The following is a 21,889-nucleotide window of genomic DNA, read 5'->3' as shown; positions in this document are numbered from 1 at the left end:
ATAGCATTGTAGTTTGCTGGAGAGACAGTCAGCAGGCCAGGTGCTTAGATTGCATTCATCTGACTTGGGTTGAATCCCAAATACCACATATGGTCCCCTGGACCACCAGGAGTTATACCTCCCAGAAAACTGGGAGTATGAGGACAGTGGGGTGTGTCACAAAAGAAAACAAACAAATAACAAGTTCTAAATTCTGAATCACATGTTTTGACCACTGACTGGACTAGTAAATGTTTCAAGGAAAATAACATTCTCGTAAATGGTATCTATTATTTGGAGCATGTTATATTCAACCTGATGCCAAAATATTATGACAATATAATAATCTTCACACATTTAATGTGTTCAATTAAAGTTTATTCAATATTCAATAAAGTTTTACTCATTTAAAATTTACCTCAAAATCAATATTTATGAGCATTAAGTAATTTGTTCTTGAGACATTTATAGACTTCACTCTGATGGTTATTAGTTTTCATTAATAAACTAAAACAATGGGCAATACTATATCTAAATTTTTAATGTGAATGTTGGTTTTCTAAAGGCAGTAATAAAAACAAGACAATGTTAATGATATAAATGTTAGAATATTATAAAATACACTACACTATCAGGAACCACAAGAAAATTTTCGACACAATTTTTTGCAAGCATAATTACTTTTGTTTAAACAAATGTTGAACAAAAGCAGAAGAATTGATGCATTGCCAAATATTGTTTTCCCCAAAATGAATTCATTTTTTTCTTTTTTGCAAAATGAAATTGCATATTCTAGACTGCTCCATTCTAACTGTGATAATATCAGATCCCCATATGGAGTAGACCAGAAAGCAATGTATTTTTGTCTTTGTTGTTGTTGTTGTTGTTTAATTTAAAAGATAAAAGTTAAATCATAATAAACAAAGGCATATACTGCTTTGGAAAAAATCTCGTCTGTAACTTTTCAATGCCTAACAATTGGATGTAAATGAATAATATAGTCAATTAACTAGTTGTTTCATCTGTATGAACCTAAACTACCCGTCTAATTGGTTGACTCAGTTCATTGCTTTTATTTTCACTGTATATGTAAAGCTTGTGGAGAACAAAATCTCTGGATGCCATAATGAAGATATTTTAACACCCTCTGGCACAACTAAATTAAAAAAATAAGGCATGGTCCTATAACCAGTCAAGCTCCCTAGATGTAATGTTTTTTGTTAAACCATGCATATGTTTCTCTAAGATAGAGACTTAGTGACTCAGTGCCAATTTCTCTATTATGTATTAACCATAATACACTTAAGCATAAAGCCAAATGAGAATAAAGAGACAGAAGTATAGAGGTAAAATACAAACCTGATCGTTTCTTTAATGATTTGAATATGATTTCATTTTCTAAGTGTGGTTAAAAGAAACAATTGTGGAGAAAATCAGACAGCAACACATCAAAGACTGTGGTGCTAGAAGTTTTTTTTTTTCCAGTTTATTTATGTGGTGCTAGAAGTTTAATGTGAGAAACCATATTATTAACTTTTAAATAAACCACAAGGATTAAAATAAAAGTTTAAAAATGTATCTTAGAAGAGTAATGAAAACAGTAGCCATAGGACAGTTATGAGAGGTGAGAACATAGAGTTAATCGAAGTGTTTGGTAAATTTCTTCTACCATTCAAAATTATAAAATATTATTGGAAGAACTGGAGAATAATTCAACAGGCTAGGGTGTGTGCATATCATACTGGAAGATTTGATCCTAGATAATGCATTATCATCTGAATATCTCTGGGCATGACCATCAGCAATTCTAGGTGCTTCCTAAGTCCCACTTCCCCATAACCTTGTAATATAAAATTTGGAAAAAAAAAGCTAATCATTAAGATAACTCACTTGCAAGAAGATACTATATGAAGTTTCAAATAATACCAAAGTGCAACAATTTAATTTTCCACTTAAAGAAATATGAGTTAATATTAAGATTGTTAAGAGACTTTCTGGAATCTAGGTTCGAATTCATGCTTTATCACCAAATACCTGCAAAGCTTTGAGAATATATCTCAGACATTCCTCAGATTGCTTATCTATAAATGAGTTATAATAGAACACTTAGCATACAACATTGGTGATAACATTGAGATCATGTCTGTCAAACTTAAAAGTGATAACTCTAAATTTAAAAGGCTGAAATATTTCCATTTTAATTGAGATATAATCTTAACATTGCATTGAACAATTCGAAAGCACTTAATACAGTGATTTTACTCTATTAGACTGTCTCCTCTAACTCAGTATAACTCCTGTGCATTGAAGATTGAATCTTATTCTATTTCATGGTATTATGTGGAAAGATTTTTTTCATTTTATGCATGTAATTCAGGTGATTTAAAAATGATAAAATGTGTCAATTCCCATTTATTTATACTTTTATGTGCTTGTGTTTGTTGCTATTGTGACTTAATCCTTAATTTTAATTTTAATTTATAAAGCAAAAGTTGTGCATTGGGAAAATCACATGTGACAAAAATGACCTCAAATTCAACTACTTATTGTTAAACACCAAAATCACTATGATATTCAAATGTGTGCAAACACATAGAAAAATAATAATGCACATAATATTAATAATAAAAATCATAGTCCACTGTAGACTTATTCTTTCACAGCATAGATTTCTACGTCATAAAAATAAATTTAAATTTTTTAGTCAGGGAATGTATAGTTTATTTATTCAAGGTCCTTAAGTAATGAATATCTTAATATACCCCTAAATTACACTAAAATCATAAATACAGTGTAATTTTAAATACAAAAATATAGAAACATAGTTACTTGGTAAATAGATTGACATTGGAAAGATTTCGATTCAGTGTTTTTCTATGAAATGCATCCTATTTTTACCTGCACAAAATATGTCACTTCCATTCAAAATTACTGATTTTCTATTAAGATACCCTTCCCGTTATTATTATGTACTGTAGCATTGTAGCCCCATTGTTTATTGATTTGTTCAAGTAGGCACCAATAACATCTCCATTGTGAGACTTGATGTTACTGTTTTTGCCATACCAAATATGCCACAGGTAGCTTGCCAGGCTCTGCCATATGGGCAGGATATTCTAGGTAGCTTGCCGGGCTCTCCAAGAGGGATGGAGGAATTGAACAACCCAACCCGATTCGGCCATATACAAGGCTCTACCCACTGTGCAATTGCTCTAGTCCATTTTTATGTACTATGCTGTAAAATGTGCCACACTCTCCGTGGTTCAATATGCATGGTGTGATCATTACTATGATTTCAGTGTCTTCTAGTGAACATTTTGACATATTGTCTTTTTTCTTTGTGTTCATTATCTCTTCCTGTAAGATAGTTCTATATTTTTGTTGAAGTGGTGGGGTTTGGAATTACACTCTAGTTGCAGTGCCAGGTGTTGCCCACTTTATAGTACTGAGGCTTACACTTCTTTCCCAATAGTGCTGGAGAATCTCACTACTTATATGTGATTATTCTGGGAATCATATTTAGAGCCTCAAACAGCTATGGAAGGATTTATACAAAGAATCACATCCAATATTCTGTGAATTTATCTTTCAATACTTCATTTCTAAAAATTTTTGGTGTCAATATATTTTGTAATCTGAAATGTCCTCTAACCCCATTTCGTGCAAAAGCATTGATAACAAAACAGTATAGAATATAGATTTATTCTATTTAACTGATTTAAAATTCATAGGAGTTGAGAGTCATGGGAGCAGATCAGAATTCTAGTATTAGAGGCAATGTTACTGCTACAGGTTGAAAAGCATTCAGCTAAAAATTCAATTGCTAGTTACTATCCATTACAACTTAAGTACAAGTATAATTATTGATAGCTATATGGACCTGGAAGATTACTTTAGACTCAAAGTGACAACGGTTTTCAGAATAGTTGAAATATATTAAAATGAAGCATTTTATGTGTTTGGAATAAAGTACTCTTTGAAATATGCTTTTTTTTTTTTTTGCTTTACACATAAAGTCTTAACTTTGAAGTTCTCAGACTACAAACTACTTTCTTTTGTCTTCTTTATTTTACCTTTTCATTCCCCATTATTTTGAGCCTGAATTTGATAGTTTTATCACAAGAAATTGAAAAATTGAAAAATATTTGATTCTCTGTATATTCTTAGAAATGCTTTATTCAGAACTAAAACTTCATTTACATTTTTCTACATGATTTTATTTTGCTAATCGCTATGACCAAAGGACCAAGTTACTTATAAACACAGTTTCACGCAGGAAGCAGAAGACAGAATGTACCTCACTAGTCTAGAAGGTAAAAGTGAGCAGTTTTAGTTCTTTGTTTTGCTTCAAGTGATACCAATCAAGTGATTGTTATGTACTACATCTATATTGATATTTCCTCAAATATATGAAGGCTCATTTTATAAAATTACCAGATAAAAGAAATTAACTTATTCATTAACAATAATAAGGTAATGGAAAATGGCACTAGGAGTGTTAACCCAAGAAATGGTTTTATAATGATACATCTCCCAAATACATTGCCCTTCTTATATTTCATATAACTGTTTACAGAATTATTACAGAAGAGCTAGTATGGCTATATGGCAGATTAACCAGATCAAGTGTTCACTAAACTGTGCTCTAACGAACATCAGAGTTCTGCAATTTTAAATGTGATGAGGCAATTTTGCAATTTTTTAATTAAAGAATTATGAGGTACAAAGTTATTTATGGTAGGATTTTAGACATACAATGATCCAGCATTTATCCCGCAATCAGTCAAGTCCCTCCCACCTATTTTCCCAGGTTAGCTTCCAGAATCTCCTAACCCCAGGCCTGCCCTCTTGACAGGCACCTTTATAAGATGGGTTGTTAATGTTTGAGTCTCATGATTTCAGTGTTGTTGACTCTGTGGTTTGTATATTTAGTTCTACCATTCCTTAACGCTGTTGATGTACCTGAATCCCCTAAACTCTCTCCCATTATTTTTCCCTCTGTTTTTTATCTTTCCTTTTCTTCCTGGGACTAAGAATAGTCTAGGCATATCCTCCTTTAAATCACTGCATTTTCTCATTCATTTATTCTAATTTCACATATAAAAGTGATATCATCCTGTGTTATTCCTTTGTCTTAAGTCAGAGGATCTTTAACTTTTCATCTAGTTTATATTTATGGGTTTCAACTATCAGATAGAGACAATTCCACTAGTATGAAAAGTGATGACATAGAATAGATCACATGCAAATTCCCTCTTTTCCTATTGCTTGCTTGATATTCATTTAAATATCTATGATTAAAAATATATATAAAAATATGTAATTGTATTATAATTTTAAGTAAAACTTGTCATTCTCCATTGATTATTGGCTTTAATTCAATAATGCAACATAATTGAATTAACTTGAAAATTTTTAGATTGTATGGTAGAATGATCTCTAGGGCAAAGAAGTCTTAAAGTCCATGTGTGTCAGAAATCAAATTTAGATTAATAAGGATGTGTAAAATATGTAGAACACAAAAAAATTCTCAAAATATGCAATTAAATGCAGTCATCCCACAGGTATTCAATATTGTACTTTTGATACTCTATAAAAATATACAAATATATACTTATATAATTCAATTTTAAATTATGTGCTTATTTGCAAAGAAACCATGATAAAATTTGTGGTAAATAAACTGGTTTTATAACCTTAAATTCTTATCCAAACTTTATACATTATGTACATACAGATATATTTTTTCTTTATAAAATATGAAGTGTTAAAATCTACTTTTAATCTAGTATACTTGAGGAATACAAATTTCCAAACAAAAAGGAATGATTTTCAATTTCAGCATGTAAAATCCCCAGTTTATAAAATGGAAACATCCAATTACTAAAGTATATTTCTCATAAGGAAAAAATAAAACAAGAATTTGACTTACTATTTATTGATTGCAGATGATGCAGAGGAAGTATGGATGCTGGTTTACATTTTCCTGTTTTCTGTTGTTAACATGAAACATTCTTAGTGGCATTTTAAGTTCTTATTGTTTCAGAGTTTATACCTTTCTGTGACTTGAGATGACAGCAACAATTCAGTTGAGGTGAATGGCCTGTATTCTTGCAGGATATTCTTCTATTGATATTTTCCATTATGGTTTTGTTACTCTGAAGGAATGGAATGGATTAAGAAAGTACCCATGTGACCATGGGGATAACACTGTTTTGTAAAATGTATGATTAAATAAATTTTATAGCAATAAATAGCTAAGTCAAAAGAAATATTAGTATACAATTTAAATATAATTCCTGAAGATTCAGTAAATAATAAAAATTTTACAAATTCTTTATATATTAATATGAATTTCTTTAACTGGAAATCTGTAATTTTCAGTAACTATGGTGACATGCTAGTATTAGTAAAACTAGCATTCTGATATTTCACAAGCGTATTTTATTTCTTTAATCTATTCTTGTTAAAAGACATAAGAAATTTGGGATGAGGCCATTTAATATAATTAAATTGAATATAAGTACATATAAGTAGAGAAAAATACAATTAAACATAAATTAAATCCAAATAAGTATAAGTACAGGCACATTAAATGTAAGTAAAATACTTATTTAAAAAATGTTTAAATGATAACTAAAGGAAGTAAATATAAATACAGGCACACTTAATATAAGTATAAAAATAAGATCTGCTTGATGGTTGTTCAATTTACCATAGGTTGTCTTTGATAATCTTTATGAAGTATAAAAAAATTAACAACACTGGATTATAGTATTTATCATACTTGCCCTTATTTCTCAGCAGAAAATTATCCTATACTGCCTCTTTTTGTTTTTAAATGTTTGTTGTTGTATTTGTGGATCACAACTGGTGATTTTTGAAATTGATTCTTAGCTCAAGAGCTCAAGACCATGTGGAACTTAGAGAATCATGTCTCCTTGAGACATTTTATTCAATTTTTAAAAGTTGTTCCAACAAATACAAGCTTTAACTTTTTATTTTATTTTTATAATTTAGTCACTATGAGACACACAGTTACAAAGTTATTAATTATTGGGATCGGTCCTAGAATATTCCAATATCCATCCCTTCACCAGGGTATATTTACCACCACCAATGTCCCCAGTTTCCCTCTTGCCACCCTTACAGGCTTCTCCTCTCCTCACTCCCAGCTTATGCTGTGGGTGTGTTTGGAAATTAACCAAGAGTTGCATGCAATGTCTAATCTCTCTCATCTCTGGCTCTTCGAGCTGTGTATTAGTTACTTTCCCTTTTACATAAACTATTCATATAACAGCAAGTTATTCTATTAGCTTTAATGACCAAACCAAATACGTAGCTGATTTGGTCATTGTGTGAATTTCATAATATACCACTGATTATATACCATTTTAGGATTTGATAGATTTATCCAAATCTCAGACTGGAACAATAGCACAGCGGGTAGGGCGCCTTGCACGCGGCCGACCTGGATTCGATTCCTCCATCTCTCTCAGAGAGCCTGGCAAGCTACCAAGAGTATCTCGCCCAAACGGCAAAGTCTGGCAAGCTACCCATGGTGTATTCGATATGCCAGAAAGAGTAAGAACAAGCCTCACAATGGAGACATTACTGGTGTCTGCTCAAGCAAATCAATGAGCAACGGGATGACAGTGATAAAGTGATACAGTCATACCACTGATTATATGATAATGCTATTGGTTTTATTATTAATGCATTATTATGTTAGGGCAATATTATACACATGCTACATATCAAGAACATGTTATCTGTTGAGTATCTACAATATGCTAGACACCAGAACATATCTCTACCTATTATCACATGACAATGACAACTTTTGGCAGCTAACTGGTTTATGTGAAAGTTACAGGATTCTCTAAAAAATAATATCAGTATATTTCTATAAATAATTAAATTTTTATGATTTTATTAGTTTCAAGGAGTTTTATATAAAAATAATGGCACCATAATGCATTAATGCTAGTTCTGCAACTTGTGTTAATCATGTAATATTCATGTGAGAGGCACCAAATGTGTGCCTGCATTTAAAAATGAATTTAAAATGGAAAAGAAAGGAGAGAAAAATGGAGAGAAGCAAACAAGGTAAAAGGAATGGAGGATAAAAGGGATTATAAATTCAGTTATCAATGCAAATTTATACCGGATGTTTCGGTGCATTATCCACAAAACCACATGTCCTTAATGATATATAAGAGGTTTTAAATATAAAAAAATAAAGTTTCTAGAACCATTCCTTAGTACTTAAATGTCTCTTAGGCCCTGAGAGATAGTACAGCACTTATCTCGCTTGTGACTTGCTTCAATCCCTGGCATCTCACATGATCCCAAGCCCATCAGGAATAATTTCTGAGCACAGCAGGGCATATTCCCCAAAAACAATCAAAGTGAGCCAATAAAGATTTATTTTAAAGTGTTTTTAAAAACAGTGTGCACATATACTGTCAGCATTAAAAATAATTCAGCATAAAATTACACACCTAAATGAATGCCACACTTTACATCTGACCAAAATATATAAATACATTATTTTAACTACAGGGTGCAAAATATTTGCAAAGGACCAAACTGTTTGAAAGAGAGATTTAATCAAAATAGAACAATAACATATTGTTTATTTTTGGTTTTTTTGTTTGTCTGTTTTAGGGCCACATCCAGAAATGCTAAGGAATTACTCCTAACTCTACATTCAAGAATTACTCCTAACTGTGCTCGGTGAATCATGTGAAATGGTGGAGATTGGACTCGTGTCAGCTGCAGGCAAGACAATTGTCCTACCTGATATATCATAGAGGCAGAAGCAATAGTACATATATATATAATATTGCTTTTTGGGTCACATCCAGAGATGCTCAGGGGTTACTCTTGGCTCTGCACTCAGGAATTAAACTTTATTTGTACTTAAATCAATAATTGTATTTAACACAAGTAGAGTTATGACTCATTTTTTAAATTTGATACAATTTTAATTTATTTCAATGCTGTTGAGAAAATTAATCTTTAACTTTGTATACAGTCATCTTACCTACATATCTGTGGATCCATTTATTTAGTTATTTATAATCAAAACCTAATATGACACATAAAACATATTCTCATTATGCTAAAAATTGATAAGTATATTACTATACTTTAATCATATTCTCATTAGTAGTGCTATACCGCTGCTTTTTATCCCTTCAGGATTGAATGCATGAACCCACAATTCTATTTGAATTTGCTTGTTTTGTTTTAAATCTCATCAGGAACCCACAAGAAGCTCATTAACAACAGGTAAACACAAAATATTCTTTATAAGGAATTTTCATTGTTGTAAAATTTACATAAAATTTGCTAAAATAAGTTTGCGCATTTTTATTTTAATTATCTTCAAATCCTCATTAAAATGAAATTTCAACTCACCCCTAATACTATGAATATGAGAATACACTTTATAAAGAAAAAAAGATATACACCTGAAATAATATGAGGGAAATAAATAAAGCTATTTTGTTTTTATATTTTTTGAAGGAAAAAATAGGTCAGAACCTATTTTTTACATAATTTTTGTTTTGAAGTTCCAGTAATTCATTGTGGTTTACTGTCATTTAGCTTTTCTCCTGTAAAGGTTTAAACAATATTATTTGTTGCTGAATATATTTATGATATCATAAATATTAGTATGTCTTTATAAATGTTCTACAATAGCTGAAATGATTTAAAGTAGTTAATTTACTTCTCAATTTTGACAGTCTAAGATATTATAATATAATCCCCATGAAGTTGGCTGATTATAGACTCAATTACTACTTTGAAAGACAAAATTGCATTCTAAATAATAACGAAGGTAAAAAGAAAGAGAAAATCTTCACACAAAAGGCTTTCTGGGGACATTAAAAAAATTATAATAAAAGCAAATAAGTAAATTCTTTGTGACTGCTTTTGAAGGACATAAACCAACATAATCAGAATTAGTCAACTATAGTTAAATTACGGCTGTTCTAAACAATATTGAACACATGTTTATGCATTCAGAAATGCCAGATGGGCTCTGATTCTAGCTTATGTTTCCCTTTAGTGAAAGGAAAAGAAATGAGAGACATGTTTCTGTTTGGGGAAGAAATCTACAAAATTAATAATATTTTAGAAACAATTTTCCCAGTGTGAGTATTCTGGGGTTAGAAGATAGCCTCTAGTTACTGTTGCTCAACAAATATTATTGTACAAATATAAACCATTATATTTCATGATGATTGGACTAAAGGAGAAGGTCAAGAGGGATTACAAGACTGGAAGAACAGCCAAGGCAGTGATTTTTCACTCTTTTGGAAGATGTTAGCTACATTTTAGGGAGAACTTCCACCGTTAGCTACAATGCTAATTATTTTAAATTTATAACGTTATTGCCTTTCTTCAAAACTATTAGGCTTGTTACTGTAATTGCTGTTTTACAGAGGATTAAATAGGAGGCCAGAATATACAAATTACTACATAGGTATCACAGCCAGTAAGTGAGAAAACAGGGTAAAGTTCAGACACCACCAATTAGTTTCTTCGGAGCTACTTTTTTGTGCGCATGCTCTATCCGATGTTTCCTGAATAGAATCCCAGAGGTAAAAGAGAGTAGATAATGGATCAAAGAGATACCAAACAAGTTTACTGTTGGAGCAGACCCTAACCTCTGTTGACTACTTCAAGTAGAAGGAGGCAAGCAGAGATATGCAAATTAGATAAATTCCTAAATCTAGAGGCTAATAACTTGTGATTTTAGAGTTCATAAAAGTGAAGGGAGTTGGAAAAGCAGCCCTCAGCTCTGGAACAGGCATGCCGCCGTGGCGGTGCAGGACAAGATGCTGACATCAGACCCCTCCAGTCCGACAGCGCACCCTGAATGAGAGGTGTGATGCACGGGCTCAGGATCCCAGTCACAGTGGCCTTGGTGGTGACAGCGAGGGCCCGTCAACCTGGTCCAGCACAGCGGGGAGCTCTTCTGCTCCAGAGCTGCCGGGATTTTACTATGACCTCGAGAAGAAACGCTACTTCTGCTTGCTGCCTGGACATAACAACTGTAACCCCCTCAACCAAGGACAGCATCTGGCTGAAGGACGTGGAGAGCCGAAGGGCTGCAGCTGCTGGAGGCAGACGACAGGCAGAAGAAGAGAACAGCCCGGACAGGATGCAATGCCTCTCTTCATTGCTGCAAAGAAGCAAACTGGGTTTTCTCAACTTCAACAGCTACTGCCAGTTGAGCGCACGAGCTGCGGGTGAGCTGCATGCAGAGGAAGAAGGTCGTCATTCAGAGCTCGGATCCTTCTGCTCGGGCAAGAGACCGATTTAACCTCATACTGGCGAACTCCAGCAGCGAGCAGCAGCTCTTCACGGTGAACGACGTCGGGGGGGGGGGGTGGGTTGGGATGGAGGGGGCTCCAAGTACCGCATCATCAACCTGCAGGGCCTGCAGGGCCCCCGCCTCGCGCGCACGTGCACGAGAACCTCTACTTCACCAACCCCGGAAGGTGGACTCTGTATGCTGGGCCTTGCCGAACCACCTGGATTCCCACGTCCTGCTCTGCCTCCTGGGCATCGCGGAGACACCGGGCTGTGCCACCCTGCTCCCAGCCTCGCTGTTCGTCAGCAGTCACTCAGGAGGAGACCGGCCCGGGATGCTCTGCAGCTTCCGGATCCCTGGGGCCCGGTCCTGTGCGTGGTGGACCCTCAACACGCAGGCCAGTAACTGCTTCAGCACAGGCCTGTCTCGGCAGATCCTGGTGACCGACGTGGTGACGGGGCACCGGCAGGCGTTTGGGACCAGAAGTGATGCCCTGGCCCAGCGGTTTGCGGTCCAGGCTCCTGTGCTGTCCAGTGGCTGTCGTTCCGCGGAGATCTTTGCCATCGATCTGCGTCCGTGCAACCAAGGCAAAGGCTGGAAGGCCGCCCGCCTCTTCCACGACTTGGCCGTGACTTCGGTGTACATCTCCCAGGACGAGCAGTACCGATGGCGTCCTGCATGTCCTGAAAGATCAAACTCTGGGACCTGAGTGAGGGCCAGCAGTGTCTGCGGCAGTACGAGGGGCACGTGAACGAGGACGCCTGCCTGGCCCTGCACGTGCACGAGGAGGAGGGGCTCGTGGTGGCCGTGGGCCAGGACAGCTACACAAGGTTCTGGAGCCTGCACGAAGGCCAGCTGCTGAGAACTGTCCCCTCCCCTCACCCCACCTCCAAGGCCGACATTCCCAGCGTGGTGGCCTTCTCCTCTAGCCTCGGGGGTGCCCGGGGGGTGCCGTGGCTGCCCGTGGCTGTCCATCAGGACCTTTATTATTTCTCCTACAGCTGAGCAGTGGGGAGGGAGCAGGTGTGGGGGATCCGGCCGAGGCCTCACACGTGCATCACGGGTGTGCTTAGTACCGGTTTTGCAGGGTGGATCCTGGGGTGGGGGTGGGGGAGGGAAGCATGCAGCCCTGCCACCACGGCGGCCCACAGCGTTTGACGTGGCTGTTCCATGTACCCGCACCCATCACATGTGGATACTGGTCAAGCTGGGGGCTCTCGGAGCTAAACGGGCCTTTTCAAAAAAGGCGAATGTTGCGATTTTCTTGTCTCGAAGTTCAATTCCTTAGAATAGTCACACAGTTTTTATCCTACACACACACACACACACACACACACACACACACACACACACACACACACTTTTCTAAGGACTGAAGAGCAACAGTAACTTTCAGTAAGCGAAAGCTCTTGGTTCTACCAAAAGTCCTGGTACATGTGAGGCTCTGGGCCCAGTGCCCACTAGCCCAGTGCCCTGCCCAAGCACTACCAGTGTGGGCCATCTTCCCAGTCACTCCTGGACGCGTGCACACGGCTGAGTGTGGGCTCCAAGAACTGCAGCGACAGAGCACCGGAGCCTAATGCTGACCCAGGCAGGGTCGGCAGTGTCTGGACCCCCGGCAGACCTCTGTTCCTCTGCGGGCCAGCTGAGACTCAGGGAAAGGCTTGAAGCCAGAATGCAGAATCCTGAACCATGAAACAACTCTGCCGCAACCAGTGCTGTGGGTGTCTCATCATGGCTGGTCCTGAGCACAGGAAGGAGAGCAGCATCTCTGGCTGGAGACAGACTTCGCCATGCCTTGGACAAATGCACCCTGTCACAGTGACTTGACTGTCCGAGTCCAGGGCCTCATCTCAAGGGGCACAGCTCTTGGCTTTGGGGACCCTGGGAGATGCTTATTTATTTGAGATGCTTATTTATCCAAGAGTGCGGCAGCACCTTTCTCCCCACAATAAACTAGGAAGAACTTTGGGGAAAAAAAGTGAAGGATATGGTGATGGCTGGGATGACAAAGCTTAAATCCTAGCAGAAGTAGTAGAAACTATCATAAACCACACTGCCAAATCTATAATGAGTCTCTCAGACAGAGAGGTAAAACTACATTCATGTCTAGAGTTGCAAATTGATGTAGTAGTGTACACACTAGAAATTAGTGTGATGATCCAAGATCTTACATTCTATCTTATATCTCTCTACTTCTGTTTTTGTTTTGTTGCTTGCAAACTATATCCTGGTTTCCGGGGGATTACTCTTCTCTCTATATTCACTCCAGGTAGCATTGGGGTATTGGCAAAACCCATATGTGGTAGCAGGGATCATAAAAATTTGGTCACATGCACAGCAAGAGCCTTCTATCTACCTCACTCTACCTTTAATCATTCATGTATCAACTATTAAGTCATTTTCACAAAGTCAATTGGGTATGTCTTTTACCTGATTACTCTCACTAGTTATTAGATGCACAAATTGCTAGCTTCTACTAGAGACCTTTGCCTGTGATATATTAGGTAATACACAGACACTTTTTATTTAAAGCACTTGTACATTTTGAGTTAATATTAATATTACAATTTAAAATTGAAGTTATACTTTCACACAAAGTATGTATTTTGAATTTGAATGGACCTTAATGATTATTGACAGTCACTAGTTAATCTGGCAAGATTTTAGACTGGATCTATTTTTATAATTGAAAACTTTTGATCTGCATTGAAAAGTTCACTTATTTATGAAGAATATACTTATTAAATCCCATACCACTTTAAAGAGGAAGCAATTGAAGCTCTGAGGGATTAAAGTATTTTTCAAACAAAGCCACAATTTTTTTAACTTCCTTTTGAAGTCTGGATTTTAAACATTTATACAAGATTGGAGGAAATCTGAAAAATAGGGACAGATGCCATTAACCCATGGAGAAGACTGACATTGATGAGAAGCTCTCTAGAGGTGAACTTTAAACTGTTATCAATCAGCATTTTGCAATTTTACACTTTCATCATCATCATCATCACCATCATCATCGTCATCATCATCATCATCATCATCCCCTTGATCATTGATTTTCTTGAGTGGTCTCAGTACTGGCTCCATTCGTCCTAGTGCTGAGATTTTAGAAGCCACTCTATTTGTCCTTCCCAATGGTGCAGCATTGGAGGCTCTTTCAGGGTCAGGGAATGAGACCCATCATTGTTACTGGTTTTGGCATATGAATATGCCATGGAGAGCTTGCCAGGCTCTCCCATGTGGGCAGGAAACTCTCAGCAGCTTGCCAGGTTCTCTGAGAGGGAGAATTAGGCTATAGGATGTTGTGCCCTCACATTCGGGAGCTTGGTTTTATAGTCTCTGGATGTTGGCCATTGATGGGATTACACAGCCCCGGGGGCAGTTTCTGGGAGTGATCACTTAGCTACTAGAGAATGGGGGATCTGAGCAGAAGAGGCCCAGTTCTGATCTGAGCAGTCTTGGAGATCTCAGCCCTGGGTCCCACACACCTGGGTTCCTCTGCCAGTTCCTTCATGCATGAGGCTCGTCTGAACCTGTGGAGAGGGGCCTTGAGCATAGCTGTGGCTGGGTTCCGGACGTCTTCGGCTGCTGGCACTCTGCTCAGGGTGGGAAGGGAAACTCAACCTACCCCATATGAGGGGCCCCGGTGAAGACAGCCAAGCTCAGGGGCAAGAGACTCTTTACACATTACAGAGATATATCATTATCTTTTTATTTATTCTTTTTTCTATAATCTATGCTTTCAACGCACCAGTTTTATTTAAACAAGTATAAAATTCAGAGAAGTACATTTTTATTTCATTCAAGATGTGTTGAGATGAATCAAACAGTGGTAGAATAGATTTTATCATTAAATATGTCGAAAGAAGCTGAATCTCATAGGATGAGAATTGGAGTTCCTAGATACACCCTCCACTCTCAGACAGTGTCTCTTAATATGGAACGATTTGACTTATGTTTTGTTATGAGAAACAGCTGTTGGGAGCATAGTCAACTATTTTGCATACTCAATGAAGCAGTGGAAATAAACCCAGGATGCACAAAGTTTTGGGCAATAAGAATTTTCTTTTAAGGAAATAAAGCCTATTTTCAGTGCTGGAGATGCCGTGCCTAGACAAGTGGCAGTAAATCTTACAACTGTGGTTTGACAGTTCAACTTAAAACACCTCTTGTAAGAAATAAAGAGATACTGAACATAGATGATTGTGTCCTCGTTCTAGGGCATCTACTTAAAAAAAAACACATGAAATGAGTGAAACTAATCTCAAATTGATCCAATTTATCCTTGCTAATAGTAAAACCGGGGACTTGCCTTTGTGTTCTCATCTTAACCGATTAATAGTTTTCTTCCAATCATATTAGAGCAATCTAAATTCTGTCCATGTTCCGTATTTTTATTATCTCACCACTACCTTGTCACTAGTCATTTGGTATCTGATCTGGCTGCAAAAGTTTTCTGCATATCTGAATCTTGTTCATGAGAAAAATATTTCAGTAGGATATTACACAGAGCAAAACTAAATAAACCTTAGTCTGGAGTTAGGAAACATTTTTTCTTTAATCATTAAAGCATTATAAATTCAAACTCAGCCCTTCTTGTGAGTCTATCACTTATCAAAAATATTTAAGACTCTGATTCAATTCATATACACTGCTCATCCATAATCTCTAAAATTTCAAGAAAGCCATGCATTTTTCGTCTTTTTAAGCCTTATTTCTTCATAATTTTAGAGCACAAGTAATGGTAATTTTATAATTGCATTAAATGCAGAAGAATCATTCTAAGAAGAGAAAATTGTGATCATTGAATTTTCTAGCAGAATGATATCTAAGCCATGTAATTGGCAGATTGAGCACCTTTTATTTGTTACTATAGACAAATCTTGAAAATTCAGTTTACTTTATTTTAAGATGTAATATGCACTTGATCATAGGGTAACTTTTCTTACATATATTAAGGCAATATTTAGTTGAGAGCAACTAGATATTATGTCATAAATTCTACTTAAGCCCCATAGAATTTTAATTTTCTGGTTTAATACTAAAATGGGTGTCTTCTCAAAGTAAAATTTATTCTGCTTTGTACTTACAAAAAAAACAAATTATTTTAGTTATAATCTAGATTAGAATTTCTAAAGAATTTAAAAGTAACACAACACAATAACACATTGAAAAACATGATTATTAAATTATTTTCATTTATGTTTAAAAAGTAAAACTTTAGTGTGCATTATCAATAAAGAAACTAACACCACATAAATCTTAACTTTGATCCTCAATAACAGGTAAACAATCTATTTTGAGATTAATTGCTGGTGCCACTGACAGAAGATTATCTTTGCCAAAACTAGCAATTAAATCTATTTTTCAACTAGATATATTTTCACTTGAAATATACAGACTATTGAAAATGCAATTTGTCTTGCCAGAAATAAACTCAAATTCTTCTTATTCGGTTTTCCTTATAAATTGGTTGCTTAGAGAATGTCATGATCCAGGACATTGTTACCATATAGTGTCCTAACATAATCTTAACTTATATAATTGTCAAACTCTTTCTTCCCCACATGTCATCTACACTTTTACAAAGTTATAGTAAAAAGAAATTAGTAAGAATTTGGAACTGAGCTTCTGAGTCAAGAGGAGAAAGAAACCCATTTGAAAGTTTAAGTATAGTTGCCTTTCTTTTTTAAAAATAATAATAAATCACAGAAATAAATTTAATCAACCTTCTGACATGAGTTTTGGAAGAAATAAATCTACTTCATAGAAACTTAAGGATCAGTCAAATCAGAATATGCCGAAGAAATCTGAAAAGATATGAGAGGAGGAAGAGGGGAAAATTCTCAGTTGTACAGTCCCAACTCCTCAGAACTAGAGAGCAAACAGAAGGTTTTAGTAACTCAGTCAAGAAACTTGACTCAATAAATAATATATTTATTGCTGTCTTTTCAATTTTGTATAGAATTTACTCACTATGGTGCTTAAGAAACACCAACTGCCTCTTGTGGTATCCTGGAGGCATTCTAGGGCCCCTGATGGAAATTAAGCTCAGCTCCTCACACAAGAAGGGCAGGTAGAGTCTTGTGTTGGAATTGTTAAACCCCTGACTTTCTTAAAAAGTGATTTGCTGATTTTTTCTGAAGAATCTGGCATGTGGCAAAGAACAGGAAGCCACTATCATGTAAGGTAGGGAGAAAGCAGGTTAATATTAGAGATACTTACTTCAGTATGAACTACAGAAAAGAAGTGGTAGAGGCATTTTGAAAAAGCATTATGGAGCAATGCAGCTCTGTTTAGGAGAAAGAAGATCTCAGAATACACAGATATCCATTACCAAGTTAGGGGTACTGCACTTGAGATAGGATGGGTGAGAAAAGAAAAACAGTACACAAACCTATGACTTCTCATTTTCTCTCCCAGTAGAAATTCAGAAGCAGGCTTAGTTTGATGTTTTAAGGACAAAGCAAGACCAACATGAGCAATTCATATAGTTACCATATCTTGTCACATATGCTCATTCAGCTCTCCTAAATTATTTCTAGCAGACTTGCTTTTCCTTCTGCTCCTTAAAAAAATAATCATTTTTATATACAAAACTTATTAATAACAGCAAATATCTTAGGAAGATTTTCCAAACAATCTAGCTACTCTGTATATGCCCCTTGGTTATGTTCAAGATCTGTTACTATAAGAACTGAAACGTTAAATGGAACATGTATTTAATCATGTATTTATGTTTCTTTTGAGTATTGTTCTTGCTTGTTCTAGGAATTCTCAAAGTTTGTAATAATTTTCTTTCAATTGGAAATGGTGTAAAATTATCTAAATATAGACTATTTCCAACAACAGGAATTTAAAAAAAAACTACTGTTAAAACCATAGCAAGCAAAATTACTCACTTAAAGTTAAGATGGCTATATTTATTGTGATAGCAGATAACAGCTTAAGAGTTAGGATCAAAGAATTAATACAAAAAGAGTATTTCCCTACAACTTGTCAGATTCAGTGGGCTTATGTGAGAGCCCCCACAAAACTCACCCCTTCTAACAATGCCATTTATTTAATAGTATGGAACTGTAACAGTTCAAATACTTTTGTGAAGCTTTGGATATAGACTTGTTGAATTTAGTAAGTCATCAGTGATTTTTTTGTTTCGCTTTGTTTTGGTTTGGGGGCCACATTCAGCACTGCTCAGAGCTTCTTCTTGACTGCACTCAGGGTTCACTTTGGGTTGACTTGAAGGACCATATGGGATGCCATGGATCAAACCCAGGTCTGATTCATTTTGCAAAGCAAGTGCCTTACACACTGTAATATCTCCCTGGCTTCAATTTGTCAACCAATTTTGTCTTGAAATATTTGTGAATTTTATGCAATGTGATAAATAGGTTGAATAGAAAGTATGCTTTGCAGTACAACAGGAATCAGGCTATGCTTGGTTTATGCAAAGGTAAGGAATTAAATGTGATTATTCATTTATGTGTTCTTCAGTCCCATGAATAATGTACTTCCATCTTATTATAAGAAACAGTTCTGATAAGAATACATTACATGCAGCATGTAAAAGTATGCTTATTGAGAGCTAATTATTCTTTTAAAGTCTAAAAATATGACAAAAATTATGATGCACTTCACTTTTTCAAAACTATTAAAGTTTACATTTGAAAATTAACCATAAAATAGTCATCTTGTTATAGCTGTTTCACTTAAACACAGAATCACAAGAGTATCAGATCTTTTTAAATAGGATACTGTAGTAATAAAATATTACTTTTAATATCATTCTAAAACAATAGCAATTATCGAAAAGTCTCATTCACCAAAACAAATTTATAAAAATTATAAAAAGATGTTGTTTACCTTATACATAATACCTACCTACATAAAATCCTGATCTAATACTTTTCTTTTAACTATTTTATAAATAAATTAACTATATTTACTAAGACCTGTGCATACCGGGTAAACTATGTAGTCTGTTGTTTGGTTTGCACCATTACTGAATGGTGTGCACCATCCTAAGCTGCAATTAAATTATGCCCCACGACTGCAGATGAAAATAGAGCTCCACTTGAGGTCATTTCAACTTTGGCCCAGAATGAAGATCTGATATTCCACCTTTTCCCACTTTAACTGTAATTTTTAACTGAAATCAAATGTACAAAATGTTAAATTATGTTGTCATTTAAACTTCTGAAAAGTATCAGATTGCTACCTATACAAACAGCGGACGCTTTCTGGGTGATGTTGTGTTGGGAGTCTATATGTGAAGTGACAAGAAGGAAACATGACTCTTAGTATGTCTTGTGTCCTATAAAATACAACACACATATTGAAATTTATTTTCAGTCTTCAGTCAAGCATATACCATGAAAAGGTTAATCCTTTCTTTCTGTTCTCCCTACATAAGTTTGGTGATTTGACAATTTTAGGTAACTTATATACAATGAAGAAGTAGTTGTGTATCATACACATACATACTTAGGTAGATATTCACATAAACACATATATAATTATTTCCAGATAAAAATAGAGCTATGCTGAAACTTCCCAAGTGAAACTGCTTCAGTAGTGTTTAAGTCAGGAGTAACTGACTTTTACTTTCTTGAGAAAAATGTTTTTAATTCCCCTAAAGTATTGCCATTTTTTTCTAATTGTCAAGTTCAAGAAGAATGGAGAAATAAGATTCTCTTAATTATTATAGATCTGTTTTTTACTGAAAAGCAAGCCTGCGCTAAAAAGAAAAAGCTTCTATTTTTCTTGCTAGAAACTCTATAAATATGGACAAAGCCACTAACCATTATGGCAAGAGCTTCGAAGAATGAGTTTAGGTATTACAAGTAATCAATATGACATTTGTTAGAAACCTACTATGAAAATTTGAATCATACAAATATAATGCAATATTTTTTCATTATTCTTATCTCATTTTTATATTACCTTATATTTTCTTATTTATATTAAAGTCTTTTTAAACTTTTTTATTAAATCACTGTGAGATATATATTAAAATTTTTATAACATAATCTACATTCAATTTTACAACTTCTCCTTATACTAATGAATATAGTCTAAAAACATCAGCCAGATATAAAGTAACTATTTCAAAAAGCTCCCAAGTCATGTATTATATTATCATATAACTGTCCACTGAATCACTGTACATGATTTTCCCATTTATATCTAAAATGATCAAATCCTAAAGTGAAGAATTTAATCTATCTTCTTTACTTCTAACTTTTTTGTTTATAATTAGATTCCTGTACATATTTATACTTAAAACTAAACCTCCTTTATTTTTTTCAACTGAAAGAATTTAGGTTGTTATATTTCTCTTCAATTCAGCATATTTAGTATTTCATTCAGAAGTTCATTTTATACTAAAAAAATATTAGAAATTTAGTACACTCTCATTTAAAAACATATACCATGGTCAAACTTATAGGAATAAAAATCTATGATAATTTCACCATCTAAAGGTATATAGTGTTCTTTATCTACAAAGACTATATTTTGGGTATTCTATATCCTTTTTAGCACAATTTTGAATCCTACATTTTTGTATAATATTTTTCTTACATATAAATTATTGTTCAGCATCAATAACTTGATAGATTCCTATCTTGGAGTTGCAACACAATGTTTTAAATTACTACCTTCCTGTAAATTGCAACTCAGTTTTAGTTTATGATTATGAAAAACTTTATGAGGAAACTTTCCAAAGAAATATATCTGAATTTCTGATAATTTCTTTAGGATATCTTCCTAGAAATAGAATCACAGAGCTGAATACTTTGAATGTGACCAAAGTATATAATTAATTTAATAGTATGTTTTTGCAAAGTTGTAATATTAACCAGTAAGACTGGATATAAGGATGTTTGCAGAGAATATATAACTATCACAAGAATAACTATTCACAGTTTTCATGATATTAAGTTCAAGAAAGCAATTTCTCAGAAAATATGCAATTTCTCATATACTAGATCCTGAGTACACCTAGTCGTTCTAATCTTTAAATTTAGGACACCAAATTTAGTGCCCAATACACCAGAAAAATATTAAACAAAACATTAAATTTTGGACTTATCCTACTAATATTGTAAAATTAATTTCACAGGGGAGATGAACAAAATATTTTTTCTGTATGGGTTTATTATAATCCACCCAAATACCACACTAGAGTATGTCTTAATAAGTTTTCTGTCAATATTTGTCATAATATGATATTTTTCTTTGTTTTCAATTAACTTTGTTATTCCACATGAAGTGCTTAGGGAGCCTTGGGGACATTCCCAGAAGTGAGGTTGTGTATGTGATATGCTCAGCTACCTGTGCAGTGATCACAGACCTTAGAGTGCTGGAGATTGAAGCTGAGGCCTTAGCATGCCAAGCATAAACTTCAGCCTTTGGAGTATTCCAATGCCAGTCTTGAGCTGGAGAAGAGGGAGGATATAAGTAAAGCTATTTGCTTATAGGTACAGTGTTGTAAATCATCTGGAAACAAATTGTTATAAAAGCCCCTCACAAGAGAGTGCCCTCTGTTGGAAGAAGTATGGAACATGATTGATA

General features: G+C 35.0%; 1 pseudogene; it reads left to right on the top strand.

Moving 5' to 3' along the window:
• The first annotated feature begins 9,759 nt into the window (after window positions 1-9,759).
• LOC101546880 (DDB1- and CUL4-associated factor 4-like) lies at window positions 9,760-12,316 on the top strand (annotated as a pseudogene).
• The last annotated feature ends 9,573 nt before the right edge of the window (window positions 12,317-21,889 follow it).

The sequence above is a fragment of the Sorex araneus genome, chromosome 4, assembly GCF_027595985.1.
Source record: "Sorex araneus isolate mSorAra2 chromosome 4, mSorAra2.pri, whole genome shotgun sequence".
In the NCBI taxonomy this organism is placed as follows: Eukaryota; Metazoa; Chordata; class Mammalia; order Eulipotyphla; family Soricidae; genus Sorex; species Sorex araneus.
The sequence above is the reverse complement of the archived record's forward strand: the minus strand, read 5'-3'. Positions and strand labels throughout refer to the sequence as shown.